Genomic DNA, 14,941 nt, shown 5'->3' on the forward strand with positions numbered 1-14,941 from the left:
CGAGTAGACTCCTTGGTCTCGAGTTTATCCTTTGATTAACAAGTCGACACTTTGGGGACAAGTCGGCCACTTGGTTACAAATCTCCCTCTTGGATTCGAATCTCCCTAATGGCCACGAGTCGGCTCCCTGGTTACAAATTAAACCTTTTGTTACGAAATGGCCTCTTGGTTGCAAATTGGACCCTTGGTTACGAATCTCCCATCGTTAGGCCTGTTTCACATGAACTGATTTTTTCAGCACAGAAAGCTAGCCAAACACGTGCTTCTCAAGAACAAGGTCCAATCAGAACAGATCTGATCATTTTGCCTCCCAATGCATCTTTGCGACGTCAGGCGATACCCTTTTCCGGGGTGCAGAGAAAACAAGTAAAGTGGATGGGTAATTACAACAATTTACCACAGTTTGCTAACTTGCTTTGTTGCCATTGTCAGCGTTGTAATATAACTGCATTGTAGTTGATACTAATATTGTTTTTGATTGCTTCCCAATTTATAGTTTCAGTATTTTAAACTTGATAAGCTGAGTATGTGAAGTTACACATATCTGATTTCATCACCATTTGTACCATTCTTTCTTTTCCATTAAGGATGTTTTTCTAGGTTATATTTTACAAACTACTGCCGTAATGACATCATTTACCTTATTTTCCCTAAACATGGGTGAGAAGAGAGTAAGGTATTTGTAAAACTTCGCCTGGATGTGTTTTGATTTGGTCCGAGAATTAACAATTTCGAACATGTCTAGACCACCTAATAAACTTTATACGGCCCCGATATTAAATTAATCCACACAAGTTTATTTGCATCATCAATAATAAATGTACTTGGATAACAAGGCAGCTGCCAGCTTTAAAAAGCTTAAGGCTCATCTCTTCTCAGATCAGACTAAGTAAGCTTTACGTCATTGTACACCACATCACAGTATGCCTCACGTCACTGCACTACACAACACCATACCTAGGTACACTTCACCACACTACATCTCACCACAGTACATCACACCATATCACAATACACCACACTATACCACTGAACACACCATACCACAATACACCACACTATACCACTGAACACACCATACCACAATACACCACACCACAGTCCACCATGCTACATGCACCATAAAACACACACACACACACACACACACACACACACACACACACACACACACAAACAGTATGGTAACACTGTAAGCTTACCTTTCAGCCTCTGTAAGTTGTTGGGACTGCAGTATCCTCAAGTAGAACTGGAACATTCAAGAGTTCATACTGAAGTTGTTTCTTGTAGGCATCGGGCTCAAAATGTAGACTGTAGACGAATGAATTGTTGACCTTAGTCCTATCTATAGGACCAGAAAGATAAATCCACCTTTTTTTCAATTCTTCATCCTTCAGGAAATGACATAAGTATATTTTTCTATTTTCCGTGTTTTTACGTTTCAAGGATGTGCACCCATAAACTGCACAGCACGCCATTTTCCTCACTTGGAGTAAAAAGTCAGGAGGAACTGAGGAACTTGACCCAGTTGGAGTCGAAGTCCAGCTGACCTCATTAACCCTGCTGGAGAGGCGGGCTCGGGTACCACGTGACATCATGCATGGAGAGGTCCCATTTTTAGCTGGAAATGATTAGACCTTGTAGAGTACCTCGTTAGACCTCGGTCAAGAAGACGTGCCTTCACACGAACGTTTTCTTTCAGCATGCATATACATTAATAATAACAACAGTAATAATAATTAATAATAATCATAATAATAATAATGGTACGTCCTCATCCCAAACTGCCACAGGCTGCAACAGCAGTAGTTCAGTACAGGAAGGACGTTGCCCGGTGAGTTGTTCTTCCAATGGCCAGCCTTTAGATGTACAGCACAAAAGATCAGCTGAGGCCAATATAAACACAGGCTTCTTAAATATCACTGTCTTTATTTTCCAAATAACTCCACTTAATGCTTTCCAACTTCACTGTTCTCACAAGCTCTGGAGCTATACAAACTTTATTAACTGATATTACACTTAATGCGTGACAACGATTCGCTGTTATTACAGTTAATGCTTGACAACACTTCACTGTTTTCATAAGTACCGAAAATAATCTTCACTAACAGTAGTTACACTTAATGCTTGCCAGCAACACTTCACAAACTTCACTAACAGCACTACACTACACTCAAGCTGAACTGAAAACTGACAACTTAAAATAGTTTCCACCCCATCATTTTATAAGCTTGCATTATTCGAGAAACTTCTACCTGCTACGAGAACAACAGTTGCCAACTCGGAGATATCAAAGCAGGCTAAAGTCGTATTACTTTACATAACACTCTTAATCATTTACCATACAAACTTAAATTACATAATTTAACAACCAATTACTTAAATAAAACACTATAAAGAAAAAGGGCACAAAAACCAATGCACAACCTATGAAACAACTACGCTTACAAACAGCAGGCAAATTGGTAACTGACTCGTACCGGAACTAGCTACTGTAAACATCAGGAAATGTTAAGAAAAATCTTGGCTACCTAACTGGCTAATCTCGCTTCTTAACACTACCCCCTCCCTAGTTCTTTGTCGTCCCAACAAAACTACAAACACAAACCTTAATCTTAATGAAACAGCATACTATACACAAAATAATCCTTCAGCTTATCAGGTCTTCTTCTATGCCGCTTCTGACACCGTCCTTGCTCCCCCACACAGTCCACTCTTGAAAGGTCTTGGTCCTCTTCCTGATGCACTTCTTCCCTTGGGAAACTCTCACCATTCTCTTGCACTTCATCTCCTTGGTCCTCCTCAACATCTTCTGCTGGGGGAAAGCACGAATCCTCGGAGACGTCCCAGCTGTACTGTCCTGGCCCATGGTACTGTCACAGACGGTTCACGTGTACCACCCTTGGGCGCGACTTCCTGTCTCCCCGAATCTGATATGTTACGTCTGATAGGTGGTCCAACGTATTGTAAGGCCCGTCCCATGGGCTCTGCAGCTTCGGTGACTGTCACTTCTTTCGATGAGAATTGTATAACCAAACTTGTTCACCTTCCTTGAAGCTCACCTCACTTGCCTAGGCATCATACTTGCACTTCATCACCTCTCCTGAAAATTCGAGGGCTCCTCGCACTTGATGACATACCAGCCTTTCCTGAAGGTGCTTTGCTTAGCCCGTTGTGTCTGTAAGCTCTTCACCAGGTGGTCACCCAGTTAAATACCGTTCAAAGCGGCTTACATAATTCATCTTTGGTTTCTTTTATAATTTTTGCATATATATCATCCGGACCTGGCGATTTTTGAGGTTTTAACTAATTAATTTCATTCATTACGTCCTCCTTACTAATGGTTATATTACGAAGAATTTTTGCCATATTATCATCGTAAACATTTGCTGCTTGAGGGACCAGGTCTAGATTTTCCATAGTGAACACTGGTATGAAATAATTATTTAGGATGGAGCACATTTTCTTGATCTTCACTGATAATGTCACCTCATTCTGTTCTGATTGAACATAAGAACATAAGAAGAGAGGATAACTGCAGTAGGCCGGTTGGCCCATGCTAGGCAGCTCCTAGAAGAGTAACTGAACTACTAGAATGAGATAAGGATAGCAAAGAGGAAGGCTCTCCCCCGCCCTCCAAACCCTCCAGCTGAAGCCGGCAGGAAAAAGTCAGAAAGAACACCACGCAGTACAGAAAAACTGGCGTGGACATTTTACAGGAATGTGTGAAAGGAGAATAGAGACTGTCATAGTGTAACCTGAAAAGGAAAAATTATGAATTAGTATTGGTTATAAGATCTTCTTTTTTCTATATCCACCCCTTATTTGTCATATGCTTATCTAGCCTATGCTTGAAACTCTCAATGGAAGAGGCAGCAGCTACTTTACTAGGTAGCTTATTCCATTCGTCTACTACTCTATTACCAAACCAATTTCTACCTATTTCCGTATTGAAACGGAATTTTTCTAGTTTGAAACCATTATTTCTAGTTCTATCCTGTATGCTCACTTTAAGTACCTTGCTAATATCTCCCTTATTTATACCCTTCATCCACTTAAACACCTCAATTAAGTCTCCCCTTACTCTACGCCTCTCTAGCGAATGCAGACTTAGTCTTTTCAGTCTGTCTTCATATGACAGGTTCCGGACGTCATGTATCATTTTTGTCACTCTTCTCTGTACATTTTCTAACGAGTTAATATCCATTCTATAGTAAGGACACCAAAATTGTACTGCGTAGTCTAAATGTGGCCTTACTACTGCTAGATAAAGTTTCAGTATTACTTTAAATTTTCTATTGGTCACGCTTCTCGAAATAAATCATAGGACCCTATTTGCTTTATTTCTCGCATTAATACAATGTTGCCTTGGTTTAAGGTCGTTACTAATCATAACTCCTAGATCTCTCTCGCATTCCGATTTGCTAATTTCTTTGTTATCTAAGCTGTATTTAGTGTCTCAAATGGTCTTGCCTACGTTAAGTACTTTACATTTTTCAACGTTAAATTCCATTTGCCAAGTTTTAGACCATTTGGACAATGTATCGAGGTCTTTTTGTAAGTTGTGCCAATCGTCATTCGAGTTAATGATACGCCCTATTTTTGTATCGTCGGCAAATTTGCTGATGCTGCTATTGACTCCTAAGTCTAGATCATTTATATCCTATCTTTATTTTTCGTACGGAACATTTGATAACAACCCTTGGGGTTTTCTTTCGATTCACCAGCAACCTAAATTTCATAACATCTCTTTGCTTTCTGTATCTTCCTCTTTATTCTCAGTTTAAAATCGCGTACCAGTTACATTAGTGTTCCTCTCCACGTTTTATTTTTCTACAGTATATATTCCTTTCCTTTGGCTTATGAGCCATTTTAATCTGTTGTTTAAGCCTTCGTTAGTCAGGTGGGGTGTTTTGGCACCCCAAATTTTTTTAAAAGCACATATTTCCTAGTCGATAATTTAAATATTTCTCTCCGTTCCAGTACTCTCCTGATTCAGTGAGAGGAGGGAGCATGTGACTTTAGTCCTGCCTCTGCTGTAGTGAGAGAGAGGGGCACTTCCCCCCCCCCCTGGGGTGTCCAGTCATCCCATCAAACTAACCATTTAGATCATATTGTGATACAGATTGCTTTTTTATCTTATTTTTGCATATTGTTTATCATTATATTGATTTTATAAATCACAAAATGTCTTTTCCTGTGCGTTTTTACCTGACAAATGAGATATGAGTCCATTTGTTATTTTTTTACTAATATTATATTTTTTTGTATTTTATTATTATAAATTAATAAACACCACCCACAAGGCATTCAGAGTTTTCATTAGTGATTTGCAGTGAGAGGCTGAAGTGGCAGCATGAATATATTTTACATGTTAGTAACACTGCATGTATTTTTGTATTGGGCTGTTGTAACACCCCACCAGACTAACCACGTTTGAATACCCCACAGGACTAACGAAGGATTAACCATCTTGGCTCTCAATTATTCGTTCAAAATGGTTTTGAAGGGACATATCTATCTTTGCCTCCGTGTATTATATTTACTAACTCGTTATATTTCTCACTGGCCAAACGTCTGCTTGGTACTGGACTTGAGAATCCCCGTCACGTGAACTACACTCCCACCTAAGACCTGACCTTCCCCAGAGACCTGGTGCACATTCCCACCCGTTTCCTGCCCCTCACCTATGACCTGGGGTTCCCCGTTGATCTGGCATTTCCTAAAATAGCTGTTCTTCCTATGGAATAGCATTCTAAAATAAGCTCTTAATCATTGAAATCGCCTAGACGAAAATTAGGAACGGTGGAGGTATTTTCAGTGGAACAGACATCCCAAATAAATTTGAACTTAATTTCTTCATTATCGCTATTACCAAGTCGTCCACCAACCTCTATATCACTAATGACATTTTCTTTATTAACTAAAACCAAATCTAGTATATTATTACCTCTGGTGGGCTCCCTGATATACTGATAAAGGAAATTACCATGTACTACCGTTAGAAAATCCTCTGATTCTGCATCCCCTGTCTAATTTCGCCAATCAGTCCTTGGCAGATTAAGAGTCCCTACAATTATTACTAAGCAGGACTGTGATGCTTTCCTAATTTCCTCCCAAAGGTATTTACTATCTGCCCTATTTAATTTTGGAGAAATGTAAATAGCTCCTATGGTCCGTCTATTTTATGAAGAGCGTTTGGGCGATGTCCCTCTTGGGAATTTCCTAGGCCGCCTCTTGCCAAACATGTACACCTCTTGTCTCATGTCAGCTATTTACTACATCTAAATTAAGCTTATTTACAGTATATGTAATTCTTTAATGAGGCTATATAGTGTTATAAATGCCTCTTTTTTTTTTTTTCATTTAATAACAATTACTTTTTATAAATACCACAACACTTGGCACCGTTGCTTTCCAACGTTGCCACGCTTGTAAGGGTAGAGTGACCGTGTTAATCCAGGTAATTTCCACTCTGGCCGCCACCTGAGATGGATGCTCTTACTCCTGCTACTCGCTCTCGTTTGCTCCACAGTAGAGAAAAAGAACTTATTTACAACGTAAATAAGTATTTTGTAGAAGAGAAGGCAAACAGAGGACCTCAAAGGTGGTGTGGAAAATAAATCTAAATTATAAACGACAAATAAACCTCACACTTTAGGGAGAAAATCACAGTCTATAATAAAAAATAATGTTAGAGACAGACAGACAGACAGAAACAGAGAGTAGGGGGAAAGGTCATGGAGAAAGGGAATGAATAAGAGCGCAACAAGACAGACAAACAGTCGGTCTGGAGGCTTTTCCTAAAATTCTAAATTTTCATAAAAGTGTATAGACTTTTTATAGTAATAAATCTATATAAAGTGCAATTTCTATATGCAGAGAGAGATAGAGAGGAGAGAGAGTGGTGTGCTGGGAGGGAGAGTTGTCATTAGCGTCTTTTCCCTAATCCGATTAAGTTGCCCAGTACAAAGTATGGCACCACTGTGGGACGGGGACTCCCCAAGAGGGACAACGACCAAACGCTCCTCATAAAATAGACGGACCATAAGACTAAATTCTCCCTGTTGTTACTGATTTCAACCCAGACACTTTCGGTGTCCCTATATACTTTAATGTCTGCTTCATTGTAACAGTTTAATGAATCCTTTACATAAATAACTACCCCGTCCCCCTTTCTTCCCAGACGGTTAGACACAAAAATATTAGAGCCCTTTATATGATTTTTCTGCTAGAAATTCTCGAGTGTCTGTATTCATCCAAGTTTCACTAATAATGAGAATGTCTATTTTCTCTGTACAAATTAAAGCCCTCAGTTCATCCATTTTATTTCGTAAACTCCTGTTTGTGTAGTACACTTTCTGATTATTACGAGTAGTTATACCTCTACCTTGAGACTTAGTTATTTAAATTTTGTTCATAACTGGGAAACTCTTTACTAGTATAACAATTTTTTGTACTATCGCTTGTCGCCCCTCTATCATCGCTTTTCCTGCCCTCTGCCATTGCCTGCTCATTTTGGGTTGCCTGAATGGATGTTTCTACACTGATGGTTAAGCTGTTGTTTTTACTTTTGCATGTCTTGATGCATCTATCCAAACTTGATAATAATGATTTTTGAGTGTAGTTGCTGCAACTTCCTGTACAGCTAATTCTCAGCCTCAACAAAACTCCTCTAATGCCCTATCTATTACTCCAGTTAAAACAGTAACTCCCTGCCTACTGAGATGAGTCCCATCCCAACTATACATGGAACTCCATCCATAAAACCGGTCATAGCTGTCAATGAAAGTATTGCATTATCTTTGCAATACCTTTAAAGGAGGCAATTAAAACCTATCGCCCTGCTCAACCATTCCCTCCCAACTTCTCTCCTAGGCAAAACACCGAGCACGACAGGGGTCTCTCCCCTCTCCCTAACCTTCTCCAGTATCACCTTCTATTGCTGCCATAGTACCTCAGTCTTATGCCTACCAATATCATTGCCTCCTACACAGAGGCACACAGTGGGTTTGTCTCCACAATCCTTCACGATATTTGAATTTTTTTCTATCACATTACCCACCCAGGCCCCCGGAAAACACATGTTTAGTGAGTGGAGTATACTTTGCCCTGTTTACATATCTTACATGGGAGTCTCCAACAATGGCTACATTTTTCTTACCTTTCTTGATCTCCTTATACTTACTTGTACAGGAAGTTCTCTCACAGTCCTTCTCCCCTGCTTCATTCTCTGCCTACCTTTCACAATGGTCTTTTAATGCGTCGAATGCATTTGTAGTCTTTATCTCCACTTGTGTCTTGAGGGTGAACTTCGTTGCACCCATGTGGACAAGTGTCCAACCTACAGCCTTTTTTTCTCTCTCCTCCAACATTTCCTCCAACAGTTCCCTCATTTCTGACTTCTCCTGCCTAAGACCCTGTACCTCCCGCTTCAGTTTGAGAAGTTCTTCTACTCAAGGTAGTCCTTCTCAAAACCTGCATCAGTGATACAACCCTCCATAGGGGAAGCCATCACACACAAATTCACACAAAGGTAGCACAGTGCTATCACTGGGCACTTCAACACACTAGCACTATCACAGGTCACTAAACTCTGTGACAATGCTCACAACAGGTGGGTACTGCTAGCTAAATCAAGAACGCCAGGAGTGATGTCTGTACAGACTGACCTCACGAGAGGCCTTCTCTGTTCCGCTATCCTTTTCGTATATTAAGTGGGATGATGAACGTGGTAGATTGGGGTCGATGGAGTTTATTGTGAGACAGTTACTTGAATAAAAGTTAAGAGCTTGGCATGAGCCGTGTATGGTTAGTAGCAGTCTGCGGTCCTCCTACTTACCTCTCACTCTCCTACTCCCTATTGTTCTCTGGGAATCTCTCTCCTCTCCTGGCCATCTCTCTCTGGTTCTCTTTCCTTGTCTCTACTGTTCTAACCTTCCTACATGTGATATCGGTATTATATCCCCCTCTAGCTTACGGCTTTAGTGTGTGTGTGTGTGTGTGTGTGTGTGTGTGTGTGTGTGTGTGTGTGTGTGTGTGTGTGTGTGTGTGTGTGTGTGTGTCAGTCATGTTTCCGGCACCTGATCAGAGGTGTTTGACATTCTTCATTAGTCTAGGCTAGGGGATGTGTAGTTGTCTCTTCCTGGGGTACTTCAGACATAACTACCTGCTTTACATATTGTTACCTATAGCTATACAATATAGATACATACCGTAGTTACATATAGTACTGTGTCATAACATATTATGCCTATAGCACTAGCTCCACACTAGTGTCCTCTATGTTATTTTTTAAATTTTTTTTCTCCTGCACAGCAAAAACTGCTCAATCGATTGGATTGCAAATGTTCCAGCATGCAGTAGTCAACATATACTAGTGTGCTTGGGTACTGATAACGAGATCTAAAAAATACTTTTTGGGATATTGAGGAAAATCAAAATGGCCACCCCATGCCAGAAAGTGCTAGTATTTGACTGAGTTTGATCAAACTCGGTGGAAATGTAGTGGGGCATAAGTGAACATGATCTGCATAGCATGAATGACCTTGACCTTGATGTCAAGGTCACAGGTCAAAATCCGTAAAAAATTTTAAGTCGTACCAAAAATCCCTTAAAATTAAATCTACATTGCTAAAAGTATTTTCATTTGGAATGTGGAATACTTTGATTATTGTTTCAGCAATTTCAGAATTCTAGTTTAGTTTATTCTTACTCTTACAAAACATTCTTATTCAGATCTTCAGAAACTTCTGGCAGTGAACAGGCTAAAAAGAAATAAATATACCACTCCAGCTCCACATGTCCTCCTCAGTCTAAAGAAACATGTCTATAGGTAGCAAAAATTATATAAAACCTCCGTCCTCTGTTTAAACATGTAAAAAATGTCTGGATTGTATTCAGGTTATGTAAATGTGTTAATATTTTCGCGATGACTTTAATTACATTTATTTCAGACTGCTTAAAACAATTACCCAAAAATACAGAACTTTATTAGCCAAGTTAAAGATAAAACAAATAGCGCTACCACAAAAGTAACTTCATGGTCTGAGACATAATGAAGATATAACAGGTGCTGAGCAGAGCGAGAGAAGCGAAGACCACACCCACATTCATCAAGAGTGACAGTGAACTCCAGCTGTGTCAGATGAATCGGGTCTTTGTTGATACACTCCCCCGGGATGGAAATGTTCCTACTTCCCTATATGGGAGTCGTCCGGTTCTTATTGCCTTGTTCCTTCCACTCATTTAGCGCACAAACACACACACACACACACACACACACACACACACACACACACACACACACACACACACACACACACACAGTGGCGCGGTTGATGAGCACTCGACTCCCAGTTCAAGTGACTTAAGTTCAAGCCCAGCTCAGACCGCGCTGCTTGCGTGGACACGGTGAGCTCTCACCTGGGAAGTGTAGCTCAACACGCGCTGTGGTGTAAGACCCGCAAGGGTTCGAAACTCAGCGGTGTAAAGATTAGGCAGTCTGTCCCCTTGTGCCTACGCATCACTCCAGCCTCGTTGAGGCTTATAAGTGTGTCAGCACTCCTGAGGAGTAGCCAAGGTCATCCTGTTGATCCCCAAAGATTAGGATACTCGATTAAGGACCTGTGTATTTTCAGCTACTGGCTACCATGAACAAATAACCCGAAAATTATTATTATTATTATTATTATTATTATTATTATTGTTATTATTATTATTATTATTATTATTGTCATTATTATTATTATTATTATTATTATTATTATTATTATTATTATTATTATTATTATTATTATTATTATTATTAAACACACGTACAACCATCACGCACACACACACACACACACACACACACACACACACACACACACACACACACACACACTTTTACACCGCTCGCTGGCGCAGTGGTAACGTTCTCGCTTGCCATCTGGTAGACGGGAGTTCGCGCCTCGCTCAGGTTGCGAAAAGTTTCACTGACGAAGTGGGTGGTTACCGTCCCCTTTGAGCAAGGGGATGGGTGTTTGCGTGTGTGAAGGTCACAGCCTTGCCCTTAGATCGGACTATATGAGCTCTCAGTTCCCTTCTGGGAGGGTAAAAGCTGACGATCACGACCATCAAGTGATCCTGACCGACCCTGTGAATTACACACACACACACACACACACACACACTTGTGCTCCCGTCTAATAACTGCCAAACAAGGAACACGGTAGAATTCTAGGAAAACTTTTCGTTTTTCTTATTTCTAGTAGTAAAAGCGAATGAAGCGGCAGACACATCAAAAAGAACTGATAGTGATGTAAGTGAGGGGAAGAAGACCGAGTGGGAGGTGCAGTGAAAGAAAAATGTATATAAGTAAGAATTATGTGTAAATGCGGAGAGGAAGACCAACATCAAGGTGGAAGACAGAAAAGACAGTGTATAGATGTGATGTTAATACAGGAATAAGGAGAGGGAGGCCGAGAACGAGTAGTATATATTAAGTTAGGACGATGGTAGAGTGAGATAGGGGAACCGAGAGCGATGAGGACGGATGCTTACGAAACATTGTTGGTAATCTTTGTGTTCAGTGTTTACAACAATGTCCACATCACTGCCTCATAAGTGTGGATTGGACTCTCGGTATTCATAACTCTGTTGTCAAGAAATATTAGTAGAACGTATTTATTCTAACCTGAAGAAGATTCTTAACCTGCTTTGGCTTATGTCATAGCCAAGTGTAGTCAGACTAAAGAGGCGTTTGTATTAGTAAACAAGACCACTTATTTCCAACTTATAACGACGGCTTATTCAGGTAACTACTAAATTGCAATCAAGGTGGGCGAGTGACCCAATTCTGACAAGTAAAAACAATCTCGATTCATAGTTCGCTGACAAATTGGAGAAAGAAACACCGATGTGGGACTTCGTGTGTGTGTGTGTGTGTGTGTGTGTGTTTTCTTTTTTTTTTTTATAATGAATGGAGGAAGGAAAACAAAGGAAAAAAAATAAGTCCATGTGCCTAAAGGCATCCTCCATTCATAAAATACTTATAACAATTGGATTTAAAATCGAGAGGATTAAATGTATATGGGAAGCAACTCCAAGGAAATGAATTCCAGAGAGTAGTAGTTCTGGGGATAAATGAATTTTGATAAGCAGAGGTTCTGCATTGTGGGGGAGAGAGTGTGAGTTCATGGGCGCTCCCAGCTGCCCGAGTATTTCAGGAGAAAATGTGAAGGGGAGGCACAATTGAAGCAAGTTCGTTAGAGCGCTTACGGTAAAAATATCGATAAAATAGTGCTAAAGAAGCAACATCTCTATGTATTGATAATGGAGGAAGGTCCTGTTTTATGGCAGGATTATTGATTAATCTAATGGCTTGATTTTGAATTTTGTCCAACTGCCTCAATGCAACCTCTCCACATCCACTCCACAGTGGTGAACAGTATTCGATCTGAGAACGCACATGACTTTTGTATATTGCGGCCATCTGCTTGTCAGTGAAGAACCTACGAACTCTATACATAAGTCCCAGTTTTTTAGAAACATTTTTAGCAAGGGATTTAACATGAGCTGTCCAGCTTAGGTTGGGGTTTAGAGTAAACCTAGGATATCAATTGTAGTGGATACGGGAATACTGACATCATTTAAAATTATATGAGAGTCTGAGGGATTCTTTCTATTGGAGAAATTAATGTATTTAGTTTTCTGAGCATTAAATGAGACCAGATTTTTTTTGTCCCCATTGATTAATTTTAGAAACGTCCTGGTTCAGGGAAATTGTTGTGTTTATTTGGGAATTTATAATATAAAATTGTGTAATGGAGGTACTAAATGTGAAAGTACGATGATGGGTCGAATCATCAGCATAAGAGTGTATTGGGTTGTGCGTGACAGATAGGAGTTCATTTATATGAATGAGAAAAAGGGTTGGAGCCAAACCTGATCCCTGAGGTATGCCAGCATTTTTGGAATGAAACTGAGAATAAATTTCATCTACCCTGACCCGTATTTTTCTACTATGAAGGTAAGAAGAAATTAGAGGAACCAGTGATGCAAGGCCATAGTGTGACAGCTTAGACATTATGGCCTGGTGCCATACTCTGTCAAATGCTTTTGAAATATCAAGTGCTACTGTGTGTGTTTCACCATGTTGGTCTATTGTTTTGTTAATCTGATGGGTAAGAAGGAAAACAATATCTACAGTTGAACGTTTCGCCTCATGGCTTCCTCAGAATACAAATGCTGAATATACTGTACACCACATTTCCTGTATATTTAGCAGAAGGCAGTGAGGGCCCGTGGGGGGGGGGGATTGGCTAGGGGTGGTAGGGGGGCAGGTAGGGTAAGGAAGCTGAGGTCCAGGGAAAAGAGAGTACAGATGACAGCACAAGGACGGACAGAAATAAGGGACAGGTGAAGTACTTAGGGAGAGGGAAGGAATGTTGGGTAAGGAAATAAAGGTCACAAGGGGAAAGGGATTCCCGATACCAGCACAGGTGTATATGTGTGTGTGTGTGTGTGTGTGTGTGTGTGTGTGTGTGTGTGTGTGTGTGTGATTTATATGCAAATGTGTAAGTATGTGTGTATGTGTGTGATTTGTATGCAAATGTGTGTGTGTGTGTGTGTGTGTGTGTGTGTGTGTGTGTGTGTGTGTGTGTGTGTGTGTGTGTGTGTGTGTGCAGGTGTTGTATATGTGGGTAAGAAGTTGACTGAAGAGAGGTGATGGGGATGGATGGGAAGGAAGGAGGGGTGATGTTTCAAGTTTAGAGGGGGTGGTGTGAGGAAGGTATCCTATTGACAATATATTTGTCCACAGAATCCGATAGGTGATAAGATCCGTTCTCTTCAACCAGCTTCTTGCCCACATATACAACTTTTTGAACACACACACACACACTTAAACATTTGGAAACACACACACACACACACACACACACACACACACACACACACACACACACACACACCTGTCCTGGTATCGGGAATCCCTTTCCCCCTGTGACCTCTGTTTCTTTACCCAACATTCCTTCCCTTACCCTAAGGACTTCCTACCTCACCTGTTCCTTGTTCTCTCCGTCCTTGTGCCGTGATCTGTAATCTCTTTCCACTGAACCTCACCTTCCTTACCCTACTTCCTCCCTACCACCCTAGCCAATACTTCACCCCCCCTCACACCCCCACTGCCTTCTGCTATTTATACAGCAAAATGTGGTGTATATTCAGCAACTGTATTCTGAGAAAGCCATGAGGCGAAACGTCAATTATCACATCGGTGTTTCTTTCTCCAAACACAACTTCATATATCAAGTCTTCCGTTCGGTGTTAATGGAACTTACATCACACTGTCCATTGCATAAAGTTGTGGACATAAATATTGACACTGTGATGCGATCTATGGAACCAATCAAGCTTTTCAGAATGATGTGTAAGAGCTCCATAACTGTTTCATTAAAAAGTGGGTCCCAGTACACCACAGGAAACTAACTCTGCAGTCCACCATCCTTCCACCAGGAGGTGGAGTGTGGTGGGGGGAGGTGAGAGGTGTTTGTGCATCCGGGCACGTCCTCCACCAGGGTGTATTGGAGCCATCTCGGGAAATCGCCCCTCTCCAGCGTCAGATCTGTACCCTGTCCTTACATTACAAACTGAACCTGAGAGAACTGTATCTGGTATTGATGAGTAACCTAATGTCTAAGCGAATCCCATTTTTATTTTGAGTACTGTTGGAGCAACTTTAGTGTTCTAGTCTATTTAATGCCGAATGAGTTTCTTGAGTGGAGAGTGAGTTACAGGAGTCGAGTATGTTAATAATTGACTGGATTTGTAATATTACGCGAATGTAGAAGTACGTTAAACAATAAAACATTTTAAAATTCCCTGTGCTTCCGAGCAAAAACAGAGTACGTTGTCCATACAGTCAAAGAGATAAACACTACCTTGACACATCTAG

General features: G+C 40.6%; 1 protein-coding gene across 1 annotated transcript in view; it reads left to right on the forward strand.

Moving 5' to 3' along the window:
- Nucleotides 1-14,941, forward strand: part of LOC145394684 (single insulin-like growth factor-binding domain protein-2) — a 469,535-nt gene that overhangs the window by 117,546 nt on the left and 337,048 nt on the right. The gene's annotated exons all lie outside the window — the stretch shown is intronic.

Source organism: Coenobita brevimanus, chromosome 4, assembly GCF_032717465.1.
Source record: "Coenobita brevimanus isolate Jiangsu-jjx chromosome 4, ASM3271746v2, whole genome shotgun sequence".
Lineage (NCBI taxonomy): Eukaryota > Metazoa > Arthropoda > Malacostraca > Decapoda > Coenobitidae > Coenobita > Coenobita brevimanus.